The sequence below is a fragment of the Bos javanicus genome, chromosome 12, assembly GCF_032452875.1.
Source record: "Bos javanicus breed banteng chromosome 12, ARS-OSU_banteng_1.0, whole genome shotgun sequence".
Taxonomy (NCBI): domain Eukaryota; kingdom Metazoa; phylum Chordata; class Mammalia; order Artiodactyla; family Bovidae; genus Bos; species Bos javanicus.
The window spans coordinates 10,857,727-10,884,580 of NC_083879.1; positions in this window are offsets into that span (position 1 = coordinate 10,857,727).

Consider the following 26,854-nt stretch of genomic DNA (forward strand, 5'->3'; position numbering starts at 1 on the left):
CATAAGGGTGGTGTTATCTGCATATCTGAAGTTATTGATATTTCTCCTGGCAATCTTGATTCCAGTTTGTGCTTCATCCAGTCCAGCATTTCTCATGATGTATTCGGCATATAAGTTAAATAAGCAGGGTGACAATATACAGCCTTGACATACTCCTTTCCTGATTTGGAATCAGTCTGTTGTTCCATGTTCAGTTCTAACTGTTGCTTCTTGACCTGCATACAGATATCTCAGGACGCAGGTCAGGTGGTCTGGTAATCCCATCTCTTTAAGAATTTTCCACAGTTTGCTGTGATTCACACAGTCAAAGGCTTTGGCATAGTCAATAAAGCAGAAGTAAATGTTTTTCTGGAACTCTCTTGCTTTTTCCATGATCCAGCGGATGTTGGCAATTTGATCTCTGGTTCCTCTGCCTTTTCTAAATCCAGCTTGAACATCTGGAAGTTTGTGGTTCACATAATGTTGAAGCCTGGCTTGGAGAATTTTGAGCATTACTTTACTAGCCTATGAGATGAGTGCAATTGTGTGGTAGTTTGAGAATTCTTTGGCATTGCCTTTCTTTGAGATTGGAATGAAAACAGATCTTTTCCAGTCCTGTGGCTGCTGCTGAGTTTTCCAAATTTGCTAGCATATGGAGTGCAGCACTTTCACAGCACTATCTTTTAGGATTTGAAACACCTCAGCTGAAATTCCACTAGCTGTGTTCGTAGTGATGCTTCCTAAGGCCCACTTGACTTTACATTCCAGGATGTCTGACTCTAGGTGAGTGATCACACCATCATGGTTATATGGGTCACGAAGATCTTTTTTGTATAGCTCTTCTATATCCCAATACAAAATAAAAACTTAAAAAAAATCAGTTGACTATATATATTGTGGGTCTATTTCCAGACTTTATACTATTTCATTGATTTATTTGTCAATACTTACCCCAATAGAGTACTATCCTTACATTAATATTCAACTGTTTTGATTATTATAGTTTTATAATAAATCTTGAAACTGGTGTGTAAGTCCTTCAACTTTGTTTTCTCTTTTTTCAAAATTGTAGATATTTTGCATTTCCATAAAAAATATTGATTCATCTTGGCAATTTCTTCAAAAACATCTGCTGGGATTCGGGTTGTGATTTCCTTAATCAATAGGTCAATCTGGGGAGAGTGGATGTCTTAACACTATTTAGTCATCTGATGCATTAACATTCTACCTGGACTTTGCTTAAACCATTCGTATACATTAAAGTTTCTGTCTTTCAGCCAAAGCTAACTTTAACTACTACATCAATATAGGAATATGGGTAAAATGTCTAATTTCCAGATCATAAAGAGGGAAGATGAAAAAATTTTAATTATTCAATATCAGGAAAAAGAGAGAAAGGAAGGAGAGAGGGAGGAAGGGAAAGATAGAGGAAGGACAGGTAAAGAGAAAAATAGTCATCATGAAAGCATAAAAGAAGGCGGTGGAAATAAATATAAAGAAGGGTCATGATAGTAGATATGAATGGACAACCAGCTGGGCAAACTAGAATGTACTGCTGGCTTCCTCCACCAAAAAGAAGAAGAAGAAGAAGAAAAAAAAAAATGACTAAGAAACTACAGGAGCAAGAGAGGAAAGTGGAGTTCAGAAACTAACCAAAAAGCAAGACAGAATGCTGGGAAGATGAAAACATGACTTCAGTTGGTATCCGAGGGTCAGTGAAAAGGTAAGTGGTGGAAGCCTGGGGCTGCCAGACATACAAGTAAAGCACTGACCGGGATGAAGTTTTTCAAGTTCTACTCTTGCCTCCTCCCCACAACCTCCTAGGGATCCTCTTTGCTTGTCTCTTCACTGCAGAAATTAGTGGAAACAATCCACCCAGCAAACCAACTGTCCAAGGAGTAAAATTAGGGAAGCATATATACATACCCCACTGGGCTTCCCAGGTAGCACAGTGCTAAAGAATCTGCCTGCAATGCAAGAGACACAGGTTTGATCCCCGGGTTGGGAAGACCCCCTAGAAAAGGAAATGGCAACCACTCCAGTATTCTTGCCTGGAAAATTCCATGGACAGAGGAGCCTGGCGGGCTACGGTCCATAGGATCACGAAGAGTGGGACACGACCAAGCTCACACACGTGCACACACACCCTGCTAGGGTGCATAGTTGAGGAAAACAGGGGCCAATTGACCATCCACCCTCAAGTCTTAGTTCCTTCACAGCTCATCTTCCAAAGCCCTAGAGCTGGGAGACAAAAGCCTGTGACGACTGCCCCTTCCCAGTGCTCCTCTTCCCTACGGGTTTAAAGCGCAACGGTCACCAGAGTTGTTGCCTGGCGCCATGACAGCACACCAGAGGGATTGTCTGTGGCTTGTGGAGCTTGGACTCTCCTCACAGGCTGCCACCCTCGCCCTCTTTTTAAATTCCACAGAATTGGCACGTTGGAGTCTGGCCTTCAGTCCCTTTCTAATGTATACACCTGGATCTTCAACCAGTACAGCTACCTCAAAAGAAATTCAACAAACTAAATTTATCATCTGGAGCAGAACTATTAGATCTAATTTGAAAGAAGTTCAGAGAATAAGGAGATAAAGAAAGATATTAGCCACTTGAAACAAGAATAATAATCCATTTTTAAAAGAAGGAATATTATACATAAAATTTAAAATTGAAATAGAGGACAAGATGATAAAATAAAAAATAGAATTGATAGAATTTAATCAGGAGTTGTGATCATGTCAACTCGACGTTCATATTAAGGAACATTCAAAGCAGCAACAGGCAAGATGAATAACTCAGATTGAAAGAATTCATAGAGCAACAAATAGAAGATAAAGAAAAAATCCTTGTTTTAGAGAAATTTAAGAATATTAAAGATAAAAAGAAAATTCTACAAGCTTCCACAGAGAAAGAAGAAATCAGTTCTGAGAAATTAAATTAATGTTAGTTAGTGTGTTAAGCGCTCATTTGTGTCCAATTCTTTGCAATCTCATGGATTATAACCCACTAGTCTCCTCTGTCCATGGAATCCTCCAGGCAAGAATACTGCAGTGGGTTACCATTTACTATTCCAGGGGATATTCCCAATCCAGGGACTGAACCCGGGTCTCCCATACTGCAGGCAGATTCTTTACCATTTGAGCCACGAGGGAAGTCCTGAAAAATAAGAATCAAGTACAAAGAGATAGCACCTCACACCTATTAAAATGGCTAGCATCAAAAAAACAAGACACAAGTGTTGGTGAGGATGTGCAGAAAAGAGAAATTTTGTGCACATGTGGTAGGAAAAGAAATTAGTACAACCCCTATGGAAATCATACAGGGTCTTCCCTGTAGCTCAAACGGTAAAGAATCTGCCTGCAACACAGGAGACCCGGATTCGATCACTGGGTCAGGAAGATCCTCTGACGAAGGGAACAGCAATCCACTCCAGTATTCTTGGCTGGAGAATCCCATGGACAGAGGAGCCTGGCAGGCTACAGTCCACGGGATCGAAAAGAGCTGGACACGACGGAGAGACTAAGACTATGGAAATCATTGTGGAGGTTCCTCAAAAAATGAAAAACCAACTATCATATGATCCAGTAACCCCACTTCTGGGTCTAAACACAAAAGTAAAAACAGGATGTCAAAGAGCTATCTGCACGCTCATGTTCACTTCAGCATTAATCCTGATAGCCGAGATATGAAAACAACCGAAGTGTCAACAGATTAATGCATTAAATATATATATATATGTATGTGTATGTGTGTGTGTGTAAAATGGAATATGTTCAGCATGAGAAAGAAGGAATCCTGCCATGCATTCCCTACGTGGCCCTACATGGATAGATCTTGATTACATCATGCTAAGTTAAATAAGTCAGGCTATAAATGATAAATCCTGTAAGATACCACTTACAGGTAGAATCTAAAAAGGCCAACTCATAGAAACAAGGAATAGAATGGTGGCTACCAGGGGCTGGGGTGGGAGGTATGGGGAATGAGGAGATATTGGTAAATGGCATAAACTTCCAGTTACAAGAAGAATAAGCTCTGGGGATCTAAAGTACAACATGGTGGTTATTGGTAATAATACTGTACCATATACTTGAAAATTTCTAAGAGTTTTGATCTTAAATGTTCTTACCACAAAATAGAAATAGTAATTATGTGACATGATGGAGGTGTTTAATTGTCTTGCAAATGCATCAAATCAACAATGTACATCTTAAACTTGTTATATGTTGTTATACGTATATATAATATGTCAATTATATCTTAGTAAACTAGGAAAAAGAAGAAACAGGAATCACATTGACATCCAAGTTCTCAACAATAACACAGGAAGCAAGAAAATGATGGGGTAATATTTTAAAGTATTTAAGTGAAAGAACTTTGAAGCTATAATTTAAAATATACAGTCAACTTTTTATGTAGCTATGAAGGAGTAACGAAATTATTCTTATGCACCCACACCCTTGGAAGTTTTGCCACACAAATACCCATATTGCGGGGGTGGGGGGCAAGGGATGAGGAACACCTTAACAGCCGAAGAAAACACTCCAAAAGATGTTGTACCAAATACGAAAACTAAGATTCTTTAACACTTTGGTGAAATGTATTGTTTAAGGGGGAAAAAACCACAAGCAGAGAAAAGGGATACAACCAAACAAGAGAAAAAAACATGTACCCAGAGTATGAACCACTAAAATCCTAGACAGCTTCAACAAGACAGGAAGGAAAAGTGAAAGTGAAGTGGCTTAGTTGTGTCCGACTCTTTGCAACCCTGTGGACTGTAGCCTACCAGGCTCCTCCTTCCATGGGATTCTCCAGGCAAGACTACTGGTGTGGGCTGCCATTTCCTTCTCCAGGGGATCCTCCCAACCCAGGGATTGAACCTGGGTCTCCCAGATTGCAGGCAGACACTTTACCCTCTGAGCCACCAGGGAAGGTTATGCACAAAGCTGGTATGAGAGCATGTTAAGTACAGTGTTAATGAGAAGATACAGACACTAATAGGCTCAAGAAATCAGGGATAAATAAGTATGAGTATGATTTTTAAGCTAAGGGAAGCTACCATATGAAGAAATTGACCAGTAGGAGAAAACTCAAACTACACAATGAAAAGAAAGAAAGGAGAAAAATTAAGGGAAAAAAAAAAAAAAAAAACATGCTATGGAAAACATGAAATAAGTTCTAATATACATATAGAATAATAAAATGAGAGAGAAATGAGTTCTAGCACAGTAATTAAAATAAATCTCAGTATGTTAAACTCATCAATTAAGTAATGAAGACCTTTAGGTTGGATTTAAAAACAAACAAAAAGTAAAAATATATAGCCAAAAGACACGTGGAAAGGCAGAAAATAAAGAATAGATGAGAAACATAAACTAAAACAAGCTGGGCGGTAGTCTTAATGTCCAACAATATAGAGCATAAAGCCATATACATACATGATGTATTTCATAAATGGCAATATGTGGTAAACAATAAATAAGAAAATATATCCATCATAAACATATTCACTGCTAGCAATATTGTCTCACAATACATTGGCAAACAGTTGGTAAAACTGCAAATAGAAATAAGCAAGTCAACAACTGTAGTTAGAAATTTAACTTACCCTTTTCAGAAACCATTAAACTAAGCAAGGTACCTTGAAAATATGAACGATGCAGCAAAGAAGTTTGATCTCAGAGAATTTGCATTTTTGCAAGCATATGTGGAATATTTACAAGATGGACCATGTATTAAGTCATAGAGGAAAACTCAAAGCCTCTAAATGATCAATATTAAAATTGAGTAATGAAATTAGAAATTAATTTTTAAATGTGACTTTTTGAAAAATCCCAAACTAAATAACATTATTTAGACTTGCAAGCTAAAATAACATTATTAAAAAAAATTTAAAGCAAAAATAAGGAAAATTTAAAACTGGAAAAGAATACAGCCAAAAATGTAGAACATAAGAGATATTTTCTTATTTATAGCTTTAAAATGCATGACATGGAGGTATGAGTTAATGATTTAGGAATCATCTCACCACCATAATGGCATGTAAGTGTACCAAATTACCATGTTGTACACTCTAAATGTATACAGTGTTATGTGGCAATTATATCTCAGTAAAGCTGGGGGAAAAAGAAAGAAAAGAAAGGTTTAAAATAAATAAGCATCTGATGAAGGTAGATGGGATAAAAGCAACATGAAGCGAAAGTGCTAGTCACTCAGTCATGTCCAGCTCTTTGGGACCCCATGGACTGTAGCCCACCAGGCTCCTGCATCCATGGGATTCTCCAGACAAGAATACTGGAGTGCATCGCCATTGACCTTCTCCAGGAGATCTTCCTCACCCAGGGATAGAACTCCAGTCTCCCACATTGCAGTGGATTCTTTACCACCTCAGCCACCGGGGAAGCCCTAAAGCAACACAATGAACTCAGAAAATCATGAAGAAAGGAACTAGTAAATGCAAAAATCAATAAAACAAACTGATAAATGGTAAACATGATTAAAGCCAGTTCACTTGAAATATGAGTAAAGCAGGCAAACCTCTGATAAAACTACTCTAGAGAAAGATTTTAAAAATTCAAATAAAAATATATAGACAGAAAAGGGGAAATAACTAGAGATATTTTTTAAGTAATAAGATAGTATCATAAATAACTGGTAATAAATTTGACAACTTTATAAAATGAATACATTCCTAAAGAATAAATAAAGAAATGAATGCAATTTGTGATACCAGAGGAAATAGATAACTTGAACAAACAATAAATATTAAATACATGAAGTTGTTCAAAGATTTACCTCTCAAGACAGGAAAAAAATGATTTTATAAGTGAGTTTTACCTAACTTTCAAGAAAGCACTAAATTCTAACTTACACAAGTTGTTCCAAAGAAAAGAGAAAAAAAAAAGTTACTCAGTTCATTTCAGGCAACTAATGAAATATTGATTTTCAAATGAGAACAGTAAAAGGAAAAAATCATACAGAATTTCCCTTCTGAATGCAAATGTAAATGTAAAATCATACATTTTCCTCATAAATGGAAATGTTAATATAGTCCTACAGGGTATTACAAACATTAATACTTAAGTTTCAAGTAAGAGTTCTCCCACGAATGCAAGAATGGTTTAATATTAGAAAAAAATCAATGTAATTCAGCATATTAATAAACATTCTCAATGCAAGAAAAACATCTGGTACAATACAACCATGGGTAACTTTTTAAGAATATCATTTAAAAATAGAAAGGAGTTACTTTATTGGAAATTTGTGTCTTAAAACCTATAGTTAACACTATGCTTAATGAAGAAATTTTAGAAACATTCTCTTTAGAGCTGAAACTAATACAAGGGTTTCCAGAATCCCCACTATTTTTAACATAACTAGAGTTCCCCCATATACTGTATGGGAAAAAAATGGTATGGTTAAGAGAGGACAGGAAAAGATAAAACCTTTTTCATTTGCAGATGGTATGATCATCTCTCTAGAAACTAACAGAATCAAGTTCAGCATATGAAAGCAATAGTAAAAAAAAAAAATCCTTTCACAAAAGCAACAATAAAGTTCCGTGAATTAAATTAATCAGAAATACACAAAAGCTCGATGATGAAATATTTAAAACTCTAATAAAAAATAGAAAATGGTCTGAATATATGGAAAGATGTTTCATGGTTTTGGATGATATAACAAAGATGTCAATATTCCTCCAAACTAATCTACAAATTCAATATAATCTCAATTAAAATTCCTTTTAGATTTTCTGAGACACTCAATAAAGCTTACATGGAGAAACAAAGACTTACACTTAGTTAAGCTGACCTTGAAGAAGAGGTGGGGTGTTTGACCTACCGGACTTAGAACACATTTTTTAAAAAATTATTTGTTGTTGTTGTTCAGTCATTCAGTCATATTTGACTCTTTGCGACCCCATGAACTGCGGCATTCCAGGCTTCCCTGTCTTTCACTATTTCCCAGAGCTTGCTCAAACTCATGTCCATTGAGTCAGTGATGCCATCCAACCATCTCATCCTCCATCATCCCCTTTTCCTCCTGCCCTCAATCTTTCCCAGCATCAGGGTCCTTTCCAGTGAGTCAGTTCTCCGCATCAGGTAGCCAAAGTATTGGAGTTTCAGCTTCAACATCAGTCCGTCCAATGAACACTCAGGACTGATTTCCTTTAGGATGGACCGGTTGGATCTCCTTGCAGTCCAAGGGACTCTCAAGAGTCTTCTCCAACACCACAGTTTGAAACCATAAATTCTTCAGTACTCAGCCTTCTTGCCTGCAATGCAGGAGACCAGGATTCAATTCCTAGGTTGGCAAGATCCCCTGGAGAAGGAAATGGCAACCCTCTCCAGTATTCCTGCCTGGAGAATCCCATGGACAGAGGAGCATGGCAGGCTACAGTCCACGGGGTCGCAAGAGTCAGACACAACTGAGTGACTTTCACTTACTCAGCCTTCTTTATGGTCCAGCTCTCACATCCACACATGACTACTGGAAAACCATAGCTTTGACTAGACAGACCTTTGTTGGCCAAGTGATGACTCTGCTTTTTAATACACTGTCTAGGTTTGTCATAACTTTTCTTCTAAGGAGCAAGCATCTTTGGTTCATAGCAAAATTGAGGGGAAGGTGTAGTGATGGATACCCTGCCCCACACATGCACAGGTTCTTTCCCCCATGATCAACACTCACAATCCCCCCAGAGTGGTATATTCATTACAATCGATGAACCTATATTGACATATCCTAATACTCAAAGTTTATAATTTACATTGGGTTTACTCGTGGTGTTTTAGGTGCTGTAGGTTTGAATGATTGTATAATGCCTGTATCCATCGTTACAGTATCATCCACCGTATTTTCCCTGTGTAAAAATCTTCCGTGTTCCATCTCTTCATCCCCACCACTCACCACCTTTCCCCTGGCGACCACTGATCTTTTCACCATCTCCACAGTTTATTTTCTCCAGAATGTTATACAGTTGGAAACATACAGTATGTAGCCTTTTCAGATTGTCTTCTTTCACTCTGTAATACACACTTAAGGTTCTTTCAAGTCTATTCATGAGTGGATAGTTCATTTCATTTTAGTGCTGAGTAATATTCCATTGTCCTGAGGTATCATGGTTTATTTATCCACTCATCTATAAAAGGACATTTAATTGCCTCCAAGTTTTGGGCAGATATGAATAAAGCTGCTACAAACATCTATGTGCAGAATTTTGTGTTGGAATGAAATGGAATATGCTTTCCATTTCTTTGTAAATAACAAAGAGTGTGATTGTTGGATCACATTATCAGAGTTTGTTTATTTTTCTAAGAACCTACCAAACTGTCTTCCAAAGTGATTGAAGCACTTTTCACACCCACCAGCAATAAATTATAGTTTCTGTTGCTTCACATCCTTGCCAGAATTTGATGTTGTCTGTGTCCTAGATTTTGGCCACTGTAATAGGTGCATCTTTCTTCATATAGTTTCAATAACAATCCTTTATCACATGTATCGATTGAAAATACTCTATCCTAATCTGTGGCTTATCTTTTCATTCTCTTGACATTGTCTTTTTCAGAGTAGAAGTGTTTAATTTTAATGAAGTCCAGCTTATCAATTATTTCTTTCACAGATCATGCCCTTTTTGTTATACCTAAAGAGTCATAGCCATACCCAAGGTTATACAAGTTTTTCCTACGTAATTTTCTAGGTGTTTTATAGTTTTGCATTTCATGTTGACATTTGTGAACCACTTTGGGCTTCCCAGTGGGGCTAGTGGTAGAGAAGCCACCTGCCATTACAGGTAGACTAAGAGATTCAGGTTGATCCCTGGCTGGGGAAGATCCCCGAGAGGAGAGCACAGCCACCCATACCAATATTCTTGCCTCGAGAATCCCATGGACAGAGGAACCTAGAGGGCTGCAGTCCACAGGCCCGCACAGTCAGACACACCTGAAGCGACTTAGCATGCATGCAGACGTGAGCTCTGTTATGAGTTAATTTTAAGAAGGTATAAGGTCTAGGTCTAGATTTATTTTTTTCGTATGGATGTCCAGTTGTTCCATTACCATTTGTTAAAAAGACTAACTTCGGTTCATTACTGCTTTTAGTCCTTCGCCAAAGATCAATTGGCTATATTTATGTGGGTCTATTTCTGGGCTCTCTGTCTGTTTCATTGATCTACTTGTCTTTTCCGTTACCACTACCACACTATCTTGATCACTACAGTTTTACAGTAAGTCTTAAAGTTGAGTATTGTCAGTCCTTCAACTTTGTTCTTCTCTACCAGTATTGTTTTGGTTTTGGGGGGTCTTTTGCCTAGAATATTATCTACAGCTATAGTAAAATAATAATATGGTTTTGGCTCAAGTAACTCAGAGAGCAGATGCATCCATATACAAGAACCTATTATGCAATAAATGTAGCATCAGAAGGAAAAAAAAACAGACGGCTTAGTAGATGCTGGTAGGAAAACTGCTTTGCTGTACAAAGGAAAATAAATGAACACTTCATACAAAGGTGAACACTAGATGAATTAAATATGTAAATATAAAAGGTAATAAATAAAGTTACTAGAAGAAAACTATGTTTTATCTGGTGTTGGGAAGAACTTAAACAAAACTTCAAATGCATACACTATTAGCCAAAAATGGATGAATATAATAACATCAAGCTTAAAGATTTCTGTTCAGCAAAATTTACCCTTGAAAAAAAATTAATAAACCGCCAGCAAAACAGGGGAAGGTATTTGCAATGTGTAAAGCTGACAAAATCTAATATGTAGACTATCCAGGAAATGCCTACCAATCAAGAAGCAAAGGACAGAAACTGCAATAACATAAAGAAGCAAGAAACAGGCAAAGCATTTGAATAGGCAGTGTACAGAAGACACCCACAAAAAGGCAACAAGCTCATGATAAAATGTACCGAAACAACTGCTAGTGAGATAACACAAAAACAAAAATGCTTATCACTTTACACCTGCTGAGGCTGTTAGAGCTAGCTGTCATCTGGCACCCCCACGTGCGTGAGCCTAATCTCAGCTGGTCTGCCCAAGACCTCCTAAGCGCCACCCCTCGAAGCCCCAACCCCCATCCCATCCCCACCAGCCCCGTATCCACTGCAACAAGATGAAAGAAAAGATCAAGAACCAGGAGAAGCTACAGGCACAAGTGCTCATTGATGGGAAAGAAATTGCTCACAGGAAAAAAGTCACAGAACAACCACAGCAGATAACAAAACCTTCAGTACTCTTTAAAGAAGTTAGAAGCATGAGACAGGTGCTCAGGGCTGGTGCACTGGGATGACCCAAAGGGATGGGATGGGAATGGAGGTGGGAGGGGGTTCAGTATGGGGGACACATGTATACCCATGGCTGATTCATGTCAATGTATGGCAAAAACCACTACAATGTTGTAAAGTAATTAGCCTCCAACTAAAATAAATAAATTTTAAAAAACTCAAAATTCAAAAGCTAAGGGGAAAAAAAGAAGTTAGAAGTAAAATCAACTCATATTCAAGAGGTGAATGTGGTCACAAACCAAGAAACAGTGGTCCACTTTAACCACCCTGAAGTTCAGGCATCTCTGGCAACAAACACTTTCACCATTTACAGTCCACGCTGAGACAAAGCAGCTGAAGAAATGCTACCCCGCATTGTAAACCACCCTGGCGCAGGTCGTCTGATCCGTTTAAGGAGCGTGAGTGAATTTCTCCCCAAAAAATCTGGGGGTGGAAAAGCACCACTCACTACTGGAGAGGACGCTGATGAAGTTCCAGATTTTGTGGAGAATTTTAAAGAGTCTTCCAAGAATGAAGCAAACTGAATTGAGTCATCTTCTGAAGAAGACAAAACTTGGAGAAGTGACTGAGACTGCTATTTCGTATGATGATTGCTTTTTAAAATTTTGTCTATGGATCTGATAAAGTCTAGATCATTAATATTTTGAAGCCCAAGCTCCTGGACACTGCAGCTCTTTTCAGTTTTTGCTCATATGCAATTCATTCTTTCAAGCTAATTAAGCTGAGGACGCCTGGGGATAAAGTTTGAAACAAAGGTTAATGAAGTTTTTTGCCTAGAGAAAAATAAATAAATAAAAAGTTTTTTAAAAGGAGCCTATTATACAGAGTGAAGTACATCAGAAAGAAAAACAGTATATTAATGCATATATATGGAATTTAGAAAGATGGTAACGACGACCGTATGTGCAAGAAGCAAAAGAGACACAGATATAAAGAGCAGATTTTTGGACTCTGTGGGAGAAGCCAAGGGTGGAATGATTTGAGAGAATAGCACTGAAACATGTATATTACCATATGTGAAATAGATCACCAGTTCAAGTTCGATGCGTAAAGCAGGGCACTCAAAGCTGGTGCACTGGGACGTCCCAGAGGGATGGGGTAAGAAGGGAGGTGGGAGGGGGCTGGGAGGGGGGTTGGGGAGGGAGGGACACATGTACAACCGTGGCTGATTCATGTCAATGTAGGGCAAAAACCACCACAATATTATAAAGTAATTAGCCTCCAGTTAAAATAAATTAATTTTAAAAAGCATAAAAAGAGACTGTTAGAAATTGGAAAGGTGGATGAACTCAAGCATTAGGTGGGGATGTAGAAGTATAAGCATCCCCATTCACTGCCAGGGTTCCCAGCTGGCACCAGTGGTAAAGAACCCTCCTGCCAAAGCAGGAGACATAAGAGATGCAGGTGACATCCCTGGGTTGGGAAGATTCTCTGGAGAAGGACACAGCAACCCACTCTAGTATTCTTGCCTGGAGAATCTCATGGACAGAGGAGCCTGGTGGGCTACAGTCCACAGGGTTGCAAAGAGTCGGACATGACTAAAGTGACTTAGGATGCACACACCATTCACTGCTGCTGAGGTTGTAGACCAATGAGAAAAATCAGCCCTGCTCACTCAAACTAGATATGTGTATTTCCTCCAGCCCAGAAAAGCTGCTCTTAAATATACATCCCAGGCAACTTTCTACATAGGTTCGTAAGAGGACATGTTTGAGGATACACACTGTAGCATTGCTCAGGAAAATAGGGAACTGGGGCAACAAAGATTTCATCACTAGGAGAGAGTCAAGACAATAGGGATTATTAACAAAGCCAAAAATTGGATTTTTTTCAAAGAACAATAATATTGACAGAACGGCAGCAATATCGATCAAGAAAAAAAGAAGGCATAAATATACATCCTTAGGAATAAAAATAAGATATAACTACATGCAGCAGAATTTTTTAAAATAATAACAATACTATGAACAGATGACACCACCCTTATGGCAGAAAGTGAAGAGGAACTCAAAAGCCACTTGCTGAAAGTGAAAGTGGAGAGTGAAAAAGTTGGCTTAAAGCTCAACATTCAGAAAACGAAGATCATGGCATCTGGTCCCATCACTTCATGGGGAATAGATGGGGAAACAGTGGAAACAGTGGCATACTTTATTTTTTGGGCTCCAAAATCACTGCAGATGGTGACTGCAGCCATGAAATTAAAAGACGCTTACTCCTTGGAAGGAAAGTTATGACCAACCTAGATAGCATATTAAAAAGCAGAGACATTACTTTGCCAACAAAGTTCCGTCTAGTCAAGGCTATGGTTTTTCCAGTGGTCATGTATGGATGTGAGAGTTGGACTGTGAAGAAGGCTGAGCGCCAAAGAATTGATGCTTTTGAACTGTGGTGTTGGAGAAGACTCTTGAGAGTCCCTTGGACTGCAAGGAGATCCAACCAGTCCATTCTGAAGGAGATCAGCTCTGGGATTTCTTTGGAGGGAATGATGCTAAAGCTGAAACTCCAGTACTTTGGCCACCTCATGCGAAGAATTGACTCATTGGAAAAGACTCTGATGCTGGGAGGGATTGGGGGCAGGAGGAGAAGGGGACGACAGAGGATGAGATGGCTGGATGGCATCACTGACTTGAAGGACGTGAGTCTGAGTGAACTCCAGGAGTTGGTGATGGACAGGGAGGCCTGGCGTGCTGCGATTCATGGGGTCGCAAAGAGTTGGACACGACTGAGTGACTGAACTGAACTGAACTGATACTATGAACAACTCCATGCCAAAAATTTGAAAACTTAAATAAGATGAAAAATTCCTACAAAATTCCTAGAAATAGAAAATGAGAATAATCTTAAATCTCTTTTTAAAACACTTGAATCAGCAGTTAAAAATCTTCCTATACAGAAAAATACAGGATTTTGCCAACAAATTCTACCAAACATTTAAAGAACAAAGTATGTTAATTTTACAAAAACAAACCTACCCAATAGATAAGCAAAAGAGAGAATACTCTCCAACTAAATATAAGAGGCTGGCAGCACAACCTCAGTTCTAAAATCTGACAAGGACAGTTTGAGAAAAGAAAATTACAGACTCAATTTCATTCGTGAACATAGATGCAGAATAACTAAATATTATCAAATAAAATCCAGTCACATATGAAAAAAAAATATGTCATGAACAAATTGGATGTAGGCCAGGATTGAACGTTTGGTTTAACTTTAGAGAATCAATTTAATCTACTTTACCACTCTTGTGGCTCAGCTGGTAAAGAATCCACCTGCAGTGCAGGAGACCTGGGTTTGATCCCTGGGTTGGGAAGATTCCCTGGGGAAGGGAAAGACTACCCACTCCAGTATTCTGGCCTGGAGAATTCCATGGACCGTATGGTCCATGGGGTCGCAAAGAGTCCGACATGACTGAGCTACTTTCACTTTCACCACATTAAAAGATAAAATAAGAAAAAGCATGGTAGCTGGTAATAGACATAGGATTTCTTTGGGGCACAACAAAAAATGTTCTAAAATTATATTGTGGTATGGTTCCATCATTTTTTGAATATACGGAAAGCTACTGAATGATATAATTTAAAGAGATGAATGGTATGGTATGTGAATTATGTCTCAATAAAGCTGCTTAAAATAAGAAGACAAGGTGTCTATCATCTGTTCAACACTGTCCTGCTGATCTTAGGTAGTGTAATAAAACAAGAATGGAGGGAAAGAGAGAAGGAAAGAACCAATGGAGGGAAGGAGAGAAGAAAGAAAGAGGAGAGGAGGGTGGGTGGGAGCTAGAGAGAGAAGGATGGATGGAGAGAGGGAGGGAGGGCAGGAAGGAGGGATAAAGGGATGGAGGGATGGACGGACGAGGGAGTTAGGTTAGAAAAAGAAACAGCACTGACAATACCAACATAGGATAGCTCCCCAAAATCTGAGTTACTAGAACTTACTAAAAGTTCTGTCACTCAGTAGTGTCTGACTCTGTGTGACCCCATGGACTATACAGTCGATGGAATTCCCCAGAACTTCATACTGGAATGGGTAGCCTCTCCCTTCTCCAGCGAATCTTCTCAACCCAGGAATCGAACCAGGGTTTCCGCATTGCAGGACGATTCTTTACCAACTGAACTATCAAGGGCCAAATCAGTATTCAAAAGTTAATTGCATTTCCATGTATCTTCAACAACATTTAGAAAATACAATTTTTTTAAAGATGATAGAAAATAGTTTTGTTAAAGGTGAAAGTGAAGTCGCTCAGTTGTTTCCTACTCTTTCAGACCCCATGGACTATAGCCCGCCAGGCTCCTCCACCCATGGGATTTTCCAGGCAAGAATACTGGAGTGGGTAGCCATTTCCTTCTCCAAGGGGTCTTCCTGACCCAAGGATCGAACCCAGGTCTCCCGCATTGAGGGCAGACTCTTTACTGCCTGAGCCACCAGGGAATCCCTAAGGCTGACTTGTTAGAAGTGGGATCGACATTATAATAGACTCCAAAGATGTGGAGTACTAGGAATAAATTTAACAAAAGATATGCAAAGTCTTCATGAAAAAATTATAAAATTCTATTGAAAGACTTGCTTGAAGAGCTAAATAAATGGAGAGACATACCATGTTCATGAGTGAAGAACCCAATATTGCAAAGACATCTACGCTTCCCAAATTTATTTACAGCTATGATGTAATCCCACTCAAAATACTGCAGCATATGTGTGGAAGCTGAGAAGCTGATTCTAAAATGGATACAGAAAAGCAAAGGCCCCAGATGGGCAAGACATTCCAGAAGTAGAGAGTGAAGGGACTTGATGTACCACACAACAAGAATTACTATAAAACGGCAGAAAGTAACATTGCACTCAAGAGTGGGCCAGGTTACTCAAGTTTACACTTTTGAGTCCCTTCTAAAGAAAATAATGGATGATTACAAATTCTGATTCAAGGATCCATGCCAATGAAGGGCGCTGAAGTTTAAACTTCTTCAGCTTCACGGTGAACTCACATCCACCTGCACGGCAATAACACTGGAATAAGCAAGTGTGCCAACAGAGCGAATTCAAGAGCCCAGAAAGAGACCAACTCACATAAATGGATGCTGCATTTAAGACTGAAATAGAATTACAGATAAGTTGAGAAAGGATAGGCTTTTCTGATGCTAGAACAATTTGATATCATTTTGGAGCCTTCCTCACATCACCCTTCAAAATTCCAAATCAAGGTCAATTAAAAACTTAGATGCAGGAGGCAAACTTACGAAATGTATAAAGGAAAATACTGAAAAATATCTTTATGATCTCAGGGTAAAGAAGATTTCTTAAGACATACAAGGTACAAACTACAGAGAAAAAAAATGTTTTATTTGAAGTTAATTTGAAAGATTAAATTAAGAACAGTTTGCACCAAGAGACTGTATAAAGAGGAGGAAAAGACAAAATATTTTGTAAGATACAGTACATCTAGAAATGGTGCTAAGTGGAATAAGCATTTGTTATCTAGAAAATTCACTCATGTAGAAAGACTTGAACACCCATGATGATAGATGAAGTATTATAATAGACCATATTACAAACAGACTCATTGGTAAAGATCCTGATGCTGGGAAATATTGAAAGCAGGAGAAGGGGATGACAGAGGATGAGACCATTGGATGTATCATCGATTCAATGGACATGAGTTTGAGCAAACTCCGGGACATAGTGAAGGACAGGGAAGCCTGGTGTGCTGCATTCCATGGGGTTTCAGAGAGTCGGACGTGGCTGAGTGACTGAGCAACAAATATTTTAAATAAAATAATTATGCATAGATGTTTTCATATTTTCTTTTCATACCTAATAGAGAGCACCTCCACTTTAGAGAGCACTCCTCAAAAAAAAAAAAAAAAAAGCTAATGAAATTACTTGGATTGTTAATAACTCAAGAATCTAGATTTCCTAATCCTACTTCACTCTTACAGTCCTTCACTCAGCCCCAAAGTCAATTTTTGAAAATTATTTTTAGAAAGGAAATTTTTAGAAGTTTAAAGTCATGGAACTCTTATTATTAAAGAAAAATTGAATCATGGGCAAGTTTCAGTGGTATAGCTGAGCACCTGCTATGTGGCAAGCTCCATGCAGAAATTGGGGTGAGCAAGAAGGCAAAACAGGGTCCCACACTCAGGAGCTTGTAGGCTAGTGGGGCAGACAGTCATTAAGTCAAGAATCACTCGGATTGAAGTTCAACTAGATGGAGATAAGTGCTACTGATACCTGGGTTGTGCAAGTGTGAAATAGAAATGGTCTGGTCGGTGATGACAGAGCTGAGCTATGAGAAAAGAATAGGAAGGATCCAGGCAAGTGTGTTGGGGGAAGGAGGAAGAGGTAATAGGAAGAAAATTCCATGTAGAGGGACTAGCTAGTGCCAGAGGCCCTATAGCAGAAATTGCACAGAGCCTCTTGAAGAAAGTGAAAGTAGAGAGTGAAAAAGTTGGCTTAAAGCTCAACATTCAGAAAACGAAGATCATGGCATCCGGTCCCATCACTTCATGGGAAATAGATGGGAAAACAGTGGAAACAGTGTCAGACTTTATTTTGGGGGGCTCCAAAATCACTGCAGATGACGACTGCAGCCACGAAATTAAAAGACGCTTACTCCTTAGAAGGAAAGTTATGACCAACCTAGATAGTATATTGAAAAGCAGAGACATTACTTTGCCAATAAAGGTCCGTCTAGTCAAGGCTATGGTTTTTCCAGTGGTCATGTATGGATGTGAGCGTTGGACTGTGAAGCTGAGTGCTGAAGAATTGATGCTTTTGAACTGTGGTGTTGGAGAAGACTCTTGAGAGTCCCTTGGACTGCAGGAGATCCAACCAGTCCATTCTGAAGGAGATCAGTCTTGGGTATTCTTTGGAAGGAATGATGCTAAAGCTGAAACTCCAGTACTTTGGCCACATGATGTGAAGAACTGACTCATTGGAAAAGACTCGGATGCTGGGAGGGATTGGGGGCAGGAGGAGAAGGGGACGACAGAGGATGAGATGGCTGGATGGCATCACTGACTCAATGGATGTGAGTCTGAGTGAACTCCAGGAGTTGGTGATGGACAGGGAGGCCTGGCGTGCTGCTATTCACGGGGTCGCAAAGAGTCAGACACGACTGAGCAACTGAACTAAACTGAACAATTGAAAGTCATTTCACTCCAGCACAGAAAGCCTAAAACTTCATTTGTTCCACATTCTGTGAAAATACAGCCACTGCTTCACTCCCAAATATTTAAGGAATGCCCAGTATGCAGCAGACGCGGTGAGAGGCCTACACAGATGTAAAGCATGGCGTCCCTCAGGAAGCGTGCTGTTCCCAGTGAATTAGTCATTAACAGGAGGATCACGTGGACAACTGAGGAAGGGAGAGGTGACTCAGGCATTGTTTGGATGCCAAATATCCCTGAAGTCTTGCAATAGGAAAGAGCAAACAATACCAGATAAAAGAAAGCCAACTGGCGTATGCGTGTATGCTTAGTCATGTCCAATTCTTTGAGACTCCATGGACTGTAGGCTTCCAGACTCTTCTGTCCTTGAGATTTCTCAGGCAAGAATCCTGGAGTGTGTTGCCGTTTCCTCCTCCAGGAGATCTTACTGACCCAGGGATCAACCCTGAGGCATCTCCTGCATTGGCAGGCAGATTCTTCACCACTGCACCATCTGGGAAGCCCGATAGATGGGAGAATTGCTATAATATTCTTTGCAAAGGCAAGAAGGCATGGGATCTGGTGTACACTTAGGTGGATTGGCCTTAAACAGGAGCATTCAGAGCTGAGCTAAGGTAAGTAGAATAAGTGGGTGCAAGATCCTGGTAGTGTTTATGGTGGTCAGCCTGTGGAGGTATACTCTCCTTGTTCTCAGTGAAGGAGGAAACGCAGTCATCAGCTGAAAGATGCAGACAGAGGAGCAGGTGTTGCCGGTTTAAGGACAGACAGGCATCAAATATTACTCTAGGAGAGTGGATGGGCAGATGGACCAGGGAGATATGTTGCCCGGGAGCCTGAACCTCACTTTCAGGTTCATAGCTTGGAACCAGTCAGCATAACTGTGTTTTTCTCTTGCCAAGTCCTTCCGTATGGAGTGGTGTTTATCCTGACCATACCTTCATATTTTTTAAAAAATGTGAAGTAGGACATGTATACAGAAAAGGACACGAGACATTTTTCTGGAACCATCCAGTTCAAGAAATAGAACGTCACTAGCATCACAAAAGAGAAGGAAATGGCAAACCACTCCGGTATTCTTGCCTGGAGAATCCCAGGGACAGGGGAGCCTGGTGGGCTGCCGTCTATGGGGTCGCACAGAGTCGGACATGACTGAAGTGACTTAGCAGCAGCAGCAGCAGCATCACAGAAACTGCATCCTCTTCTAGACTGTAATCCTTCCCTCCTCACTGTAAGTAATCACTATGCTGGTTTATGATAATCATTTCACTGCCTTTCTCCTATGTCTTATCACCTGTGTATGGATTCCAAAACAATATGATTTGCTTTTCCTCCTTTTGAATTGCATTTTTTGGTCATACCTCTTTTTCTTACAATTTTTTGGTGAAATTAACCCACTTCGTTGCATGCATATGTAGTTCATTCATTGTGATTTCATTGTGCCTGTGTGCGTGCTAAGTCATTTCAGTCGTGTCTGACTCCATGTGACCCCATGGGCTATAGCCCATCAGGCTCCTCTGTCCAGACTGGAGTGAGCTGTCACGCCCTCCTCCAGGGGGTCTTCCCAACCCAAGGATCGAACCTGTGTCTCTTATGTCCTACATTGGCAGAAGAGTTCTTTACTGATAGTGCCACCTGGGAAGCCCATCATTTCATTATATAACTATATCTATCCATTTTACTATTTAAAAAACAAAATAAATCCTTCCCAAAAAATAGCTGTTGAAGAAAGAAAATGTAATCATGTTATTTGGCTCTGAAGAGTAAGATATTCAAATATTACTCATAATAAATCATCACTGCTATAACTAAAAAATAATTCTTTGAAGAATGGAGGAGGAAGGAATGGAGAGTAGAGTGTGAGAGGTAGATGATCGTAATAAACAATAGATAATGTCTAGAGTTGAGGTGGTGTAGTGGGAAAGAATCTGCCTGCTAATGCAGGAGACGCAGGAGACTCAGATTTGATCCCTATGTCAGGAAGATCTCCTGGAGGAGGAAATGGCCACCCACTCCAGTATTCTTGTGGGGAATTCCAAGGATGCAGAAACCTGGAAGTCTGCAGTCCGTGAGGTTGCAAAGAGTCGGACACAGCTGAGCACACACGCACACAGAGTTGAAAAACCAGTGAATAACTCTTCAAAGAAGCAGCTAAAAATGTTCAGAGTGCCTCTGTGAGATGGGCTGAGGGGTGCTTGTGAGTGGACTGCAGTTCTTTTTTCAGGGATTTTTTTTCATCAGGTCCATATATGTACTACTTTGATTTTTTTTATCTTTCTATTTTATAGTGGAGTCTAGCCGATTAACAATGTGATGGTTCCAGGTGCACAGCAGAGCAACTCAGCCATACATACACATGTATCCATTTTCCCACAAACGCCCCTCCCATCCAGCCTGCCGCATAGCATTGAGCAGAGTTCCCTGTGCTATACAATAGGTCCTTGTTGGATATCCACTTTAAATATAGCAGTGTACATCAGTCCAGTTCAGTCGCTCAGTCGTGTCTGACTCTTTGCGACCCCATGGACTGCAGCCTGCCAGGCCTCCCTGTCCATCACTAACTCCTGGAGTTTGCTCAAACTCACGTCCATCGAGTCAGTGATGCCGTCCAATCATCTCATCCTCTGTCGTCCCCTTCTCCTGCCTTCAATCTTTCCCAGCATCAGGGTCTTTTCCAACAAGTCAGGTCTTCGCATCAGGTGGCCACAAAGTTTTGCAGCTTCAGCTTCAGCATCAGCCCTTCCAATGAATATTCAGGACTGATTTCCTTTAGGATTGACTGGTTGGATCTCCTTGCAGTCCAAGGGACTCTCAAGAGTCTTCTCCAACACCACAGTTCAAAAGCATCAATTCTTCTGCATTCAGCTTTCTTTATAGTCAAACTCTCACACATGACTACTGGAAAAACCATAGCTTTGACTAGATGGACCTTTTCTGGCAAAGTAATGTCTCTGCTTTTTATTATGCTGTCTAGGTTGGTCATAACTTTTCTTCCAAGGAGCAAGCGTCTTTTAATTTCATGGCTGCAATCACCATCTGTAGTGATTTTGAAGCCCAAGAAAATGAAATCTGTCATCGTTTCCATTGTTTCCCCATCTGTGTGCCAAGAAGTGATTGGACTGGATGCCACAATCTTCGTTTTTTGAATGTTTTAAGCCAACGTTTCATTCTCCTCTTTCACTTTCATCAAGAGGCTCTTTCGTTCCTCTTCACTTTCTACCATAAGGGTGGTGTCATCTGCATATCTGAGGTTATCAATATTTCTCCCAGCAATCTTGAATCCAGCATGTGCTTCATCCAACCTGGAATTTCTCACTATGTACTCTGCATATAAGTTAAATAAGCAGGGTGAAAATATACAGCCTTGAAGTACTCCTTTCCCTATTTGAAACCAGTCTGTTGTTCCATGTCCAGTTCTAACTGTTGCTTCCTGACCTGCATATAGGTTTCTCAAGAGGCAAGTCAGGTGGTCTGGTATTCCCATCTCTTGAAGAATTTTCCAGTTAGTTGTGATCTACACAGTCAAAGGCTTTGGCATAGTCAATAAAGCAGTAGATGTTTTTCTGGAATTCTCTTACTTTTTCTATGATCCAATGGATGTTGGCAATATGTTCTCTGGTTCCTCTGCCTTTCCAAATCCAGCTTGAACATTTGGAAGTTCACAGTTCATGTTCTGTTGAAGCCTTACTTGGAGAATTTTGAGCATTACTTTTCTAGCGTGTGAGATGAGTGGAGTTGTGTGATAGTTTGAACATTCTTTGCCATTGCCCTTCTTTGGGATTGGAATGAAAACTGACCTTTTCCAATCCTGTAGCCACTGCTAAATTTTCCAAATTTTCTGGCATATTGAGCACAGCACTTTAACAGCATCATCTTTTAGGATTTGAAATAGCTCAACTGGTATTCCATCACCACCACTAGCTTTGTTCATAGTGATGCTTCATAAGGCCCACTTGACTTCATATTCCAGGATGTCTGGCTCTAGGTGAGTGATCACACCATCGTAATTATCTAGGTCGTGAAAATGTTTTTTGTATAGTTCTTCTGTGTATTCTTGCCACCTCTTCTTAATATCTTCAGCTTCTGTGAGGTCCATACCACTTCTGTCCTTTATTGTGCCCATCTTTGCATGAAATGTTCCCTTGATATCTCTAATTTTCTTGAAGAGATCTGTAGCCTTTCCCATTCAATTGTTTTCCTCTATTTCTTTGCATTGATCACTGGGAAAGGCTTTCTTATCTCTCCTTGCTATTCTTTGGAACTCTGCATTCAAATGGGTATATCTTTCCTTTTCTCCTTTGCCTTTTGCTTCTTTCTCTTCTTTGCACGGCTATATGTAAGGCCTCCTCAGACAACCATTTTGCCTTTTTGCATTTCTTTTTCTTGGGGATGGTCTTGATCCCTGTCTCCTGTACAATGTCATGAACTTCCATCCCTAGTTCTTCAGTCACTCTATCAGATCTAATCCCTTAAATCTATTTGTCACTTCCAATGTATAATCATAAGGGGTTTGAGTTAGGTCATATCTGAATGGTCTAGTGGTTTTCCCTACTTTCTTCAATTTCAGTCTGAATTTGGCAATAAGGAGTTCATGATCTGAGCCCCAGTCAGCTCCCAGTCTTGTTTTTGCTGACTGTATAGAACTTCTGTATCTTTGTCTACAAAGAACATAATCAATCTGATTTCGGTATTGACCATCTGGTGATGTCCATGGGTAGAGTCTTCTCTTGTGTTGGAAGAGGCTGTTTGCAAGATCAGTGTGTTCTCTTGGCAAAACTTGGCCTTTGTCCTGCTTCATTTTGTATTCCAAGGCCAAATTTGCCTGTTACTCCAGGTGTTTCTTGACTTCCTACTTCTGCATTCCAGTCCCCTATGATGGAAAGGACTTCTTTTTGGGTGTTAGTTCTAGACGGTCTTGTATATCCTCATAGAACCATTCAACTTTAGCTTCTTCAGCATGAGTGGTTGGGGCATAGACTTGGATTACTGTGATATTCAATGGTTTCCCTTGGAAATGAACAGAGATCACTCTGTCATTTTTGAGGTTGCAGTCAAGTACTGCATTTCAGACTCTTTTATTGACTCTGAGGGCTACTCCATTTCTTCGTAGGGATTCTTGCCCACAGTAGCAGATACAATGGTCATCTGAATTAAATTCATTCATGCCAGTCCATTTTAGTTACATGATTCCTAAACTGACTCTTGCCATCTCCTGTTTGACCACTTCTAATTTACCTTGATTCATGAACATGACATTCCAAGTTCCTATGCAATATTGCTCTTTACAGCATCAGACTTTACTTCCATCACCAGTCACATCCATAACTGGGTGTTGTTTTCACTTTGGTTACATCTCTTTCATTCTTTCTGGAGCTATTTCTCAACTCTTCTCTGGTAGCATATTGGGCAGCTACCAACCTGAGGAGTTCATCTTTCAGTGTCCTATCTTTTTGCCTTTTCATACTGTTCATGGTGTTCTCAAGGCAAGAATACTGAAGTGGTCTGCCATTCCCTTCTCTGGTGGACCACATTTTGTCAGAACTCTACACCATGACCCATCTATCTTGGGTGGTCCTACAGAGCATGGCTCATAGTTTCATTGAGTTAGACAAGGCTGTGGTCCATGTGATCAGATTGGTTACTTTTCTGTAATTGTGGTTTTCATTCTGTCTGCCCTCTGATGGAGAAGGATAAGAGGCTTATGGAAGCTTCCTGATGGGAGAGACTGACTGTGGGGGAACCTAAGTCTTGTTCTGATGGGCAGGGCCCTGCTCAGTAAATCTTTAATCCAATTTTCTGTTGATGGGTGGGGCTATGTTCCTTCCTTGTTGTTTGACTTAAGACCAAACTATGGTGGAGGTAATGAAGATAATGGTGGCCTCCTTCAAAAGGTCCCATGCAGACACTGCTGCACTCAGTGCCCCCAACCCTGTAGCAGGCCACCACTGACCCACGCCTCCGCTGGAGACTCCTGGACACCCACCAGCAAGTCTGGGTCAGTCTCTTGTGGGTCACTGCTCCTTTCTCCTGGGTCCTGGTGCACACAATGTTCTGTTTGTGCCCTCCAAGAGTCTGTTTCCCCAGTCCTGTGTAAGTTCTCTAATCAAATCCCACTGGCCTCCAAAGTCAAATTCTCTGGGGGTTCTCAGTCCCTTTGCCAGATCCCTAGGTTGGGAAATCTGTTGTGGTTCCTCGAACTGTCTTAACAGTGCTAGAATTTCTTTGGTATAATTGTTCTGCACTTTGTGGGTCTTTGTTCTGCTCTGCGGCTCTATGGTAAGGTTAACAGCGACCTCCTCCAAGAGGGCCTATGCCACACCCAGGTCTGCGGCACCCAGAGCCCCTGCTGCAGTCCACTGCTGACCCAAACCTCCGCAGGAGACACTCAAACACTTAAAGGCAGGTCTGGCTCAGTCTCTGTGGGGTCTCTGGGTCCTGGTGCACACAAGGTTTTGTTTGAGCCTTCCAAGAGTCTCTGGCAGGTTTGGGGTTTGATTCTAAACACGATTTCACCCCTCCTATCTTAGATGTGGGGTATCTTTTTTTGGTGGGATCCAACATTCTCCTATCAATGGTAGTTCAGCAGCAAGTTGTAATTTTGGAGTTCTCACAGAAGAAGATGAGCTCACGCCCTTCTATTCTGCCATCTTGAGAGTTATCTCAAGATGTACATGCCTATCCCAAACTCCCAATCTATCCTTTCCCCCTCACCTTTCCCCGCCAGGTAATCATAAGTTGATTCTCTAAGTCTGTGAGTCTGTTTCTGCTTTATAGATAATTTCATTTGTAACTGTGATCATTTTTAAACAAATGCTATCTTATTTTCTTTTTGGTTATTTATATTTTAACTTTTTATTTTGTATTGGGGTATAGCTAATTAACAATGTTGTGATAGTTTCAGGTCAACAGGGAAGGGACTCAACCATACATATACATGTATCCATTCTCACCTGAACTCCTCTCCCATCCAGTCTGCCACGTGTTATCTTTAAAAGAAACTATTACAAAGCAAAGTCCACATAAGGTTTGCAGTGCAGCAGATAAATCAATAAATAAACAATAAAAGGTGAGCATGACTTTATGAAGAGACACAAGAGGGAGTTGAAGGAAGGAAGTCCATAAAAAGCTATTGAAACCCTCCTCCAGGACACAGCCCAAGTGGTCCCCAACTAGAGAACCAAGATGTGGTTATTTCCATTTTCCCTGAGAGCTGTGTTATTCCACTGTCCTGTTTCTTTCCTGCCAGATGAGAATGTCCCAGGTGGTGCTAGTGGTAAAGAACCCACTTGCCAATGCAAGAGACATAAGAGAGGCAGGTTCGATCCCTTGGTTGGGAAGAGCCTCTGGAGGCAGCATGGCAATCCACTCCAGTGTTCTTGCCTGAAGAATCTCATGGACAGAGGAGCCTGGAGGGCTACAGTCCATGGGGTCGCAAAGAGTCAGACACGACTGAAGAGACTGAGCACAGTACAGGGCACTTGGCAGGCTGTGCTGAGACACTGCCACCATTGTGTGCCTGCTCTGCACACTTCCTCAACAATGCTGAGGCCATCTTCCAAACTTTAAACACACGAGCAGGCAGAGCAGAGAGGCTGGCATTAAAACCCACCCCTTATCTCATCTTGCTGCTTGCCTCCACTTGAGAAATCTCTACGCACTCTTGTCCTACCTCCCACATTCTGCAGAATGATAAACTCACCGTAAAAAGAAAAACGTAGACTTTTTTGGGGAAAGTCACTGTACGTGTTCAGTTGTTCTAGAAAGTTCTCTTGGGAGAGATTTGTTCTAAGGACATTTTCTTCTTTGTAGAAAGGAAGGCAGAAAGAGGCTAATTCTCAAAGTGCTGACAGCCCCCTCAGTCCCCTCCAGAGAGCAATGCTGTCACTCACTTGTCTGGGGGAAATGTGTACATTGAGAGTGAATCTCTCTCCTGGATCCCATATATGAAATAACCATTTACCTTTGGGTGATGCTGAAGTATCTATCACCCCACTCACCTTCTCTCATCTCTTCTGCTTCCTCCAGGGTCAGAAACACTAATGGAAAGCTATTGATCACTTTGAGTGAAAAGCTGAAAAGGTTACTGAGAGTCAAGGGGACCCAGTTCTCAAGGGGCAGGAAGTACAGCCAAGCTTCCAACTCAGTCAAGGATTTATCTTCAGAGAAAGGTGCTGTATCCTGACAAGGGCTACTGACACTGCTCTCAAGGGAATGGAGGCTGAGACTGGCTCACCTTTGGCCATCACCAGAACTTCCCAGTGAGGGACCTGATGAGAGTTTGGAAACGTTTTACCTCTTGTTCTTGGCAGCTTTTAGATGACTAGCCATTCAATTTTTTAATTTAACCCCACCATCTTTCAGTTCAAAGATTGGTCAGCTTCATCTTACGAAGACGCAGTGAGGAGGACAGAGAGGGTAGGGGT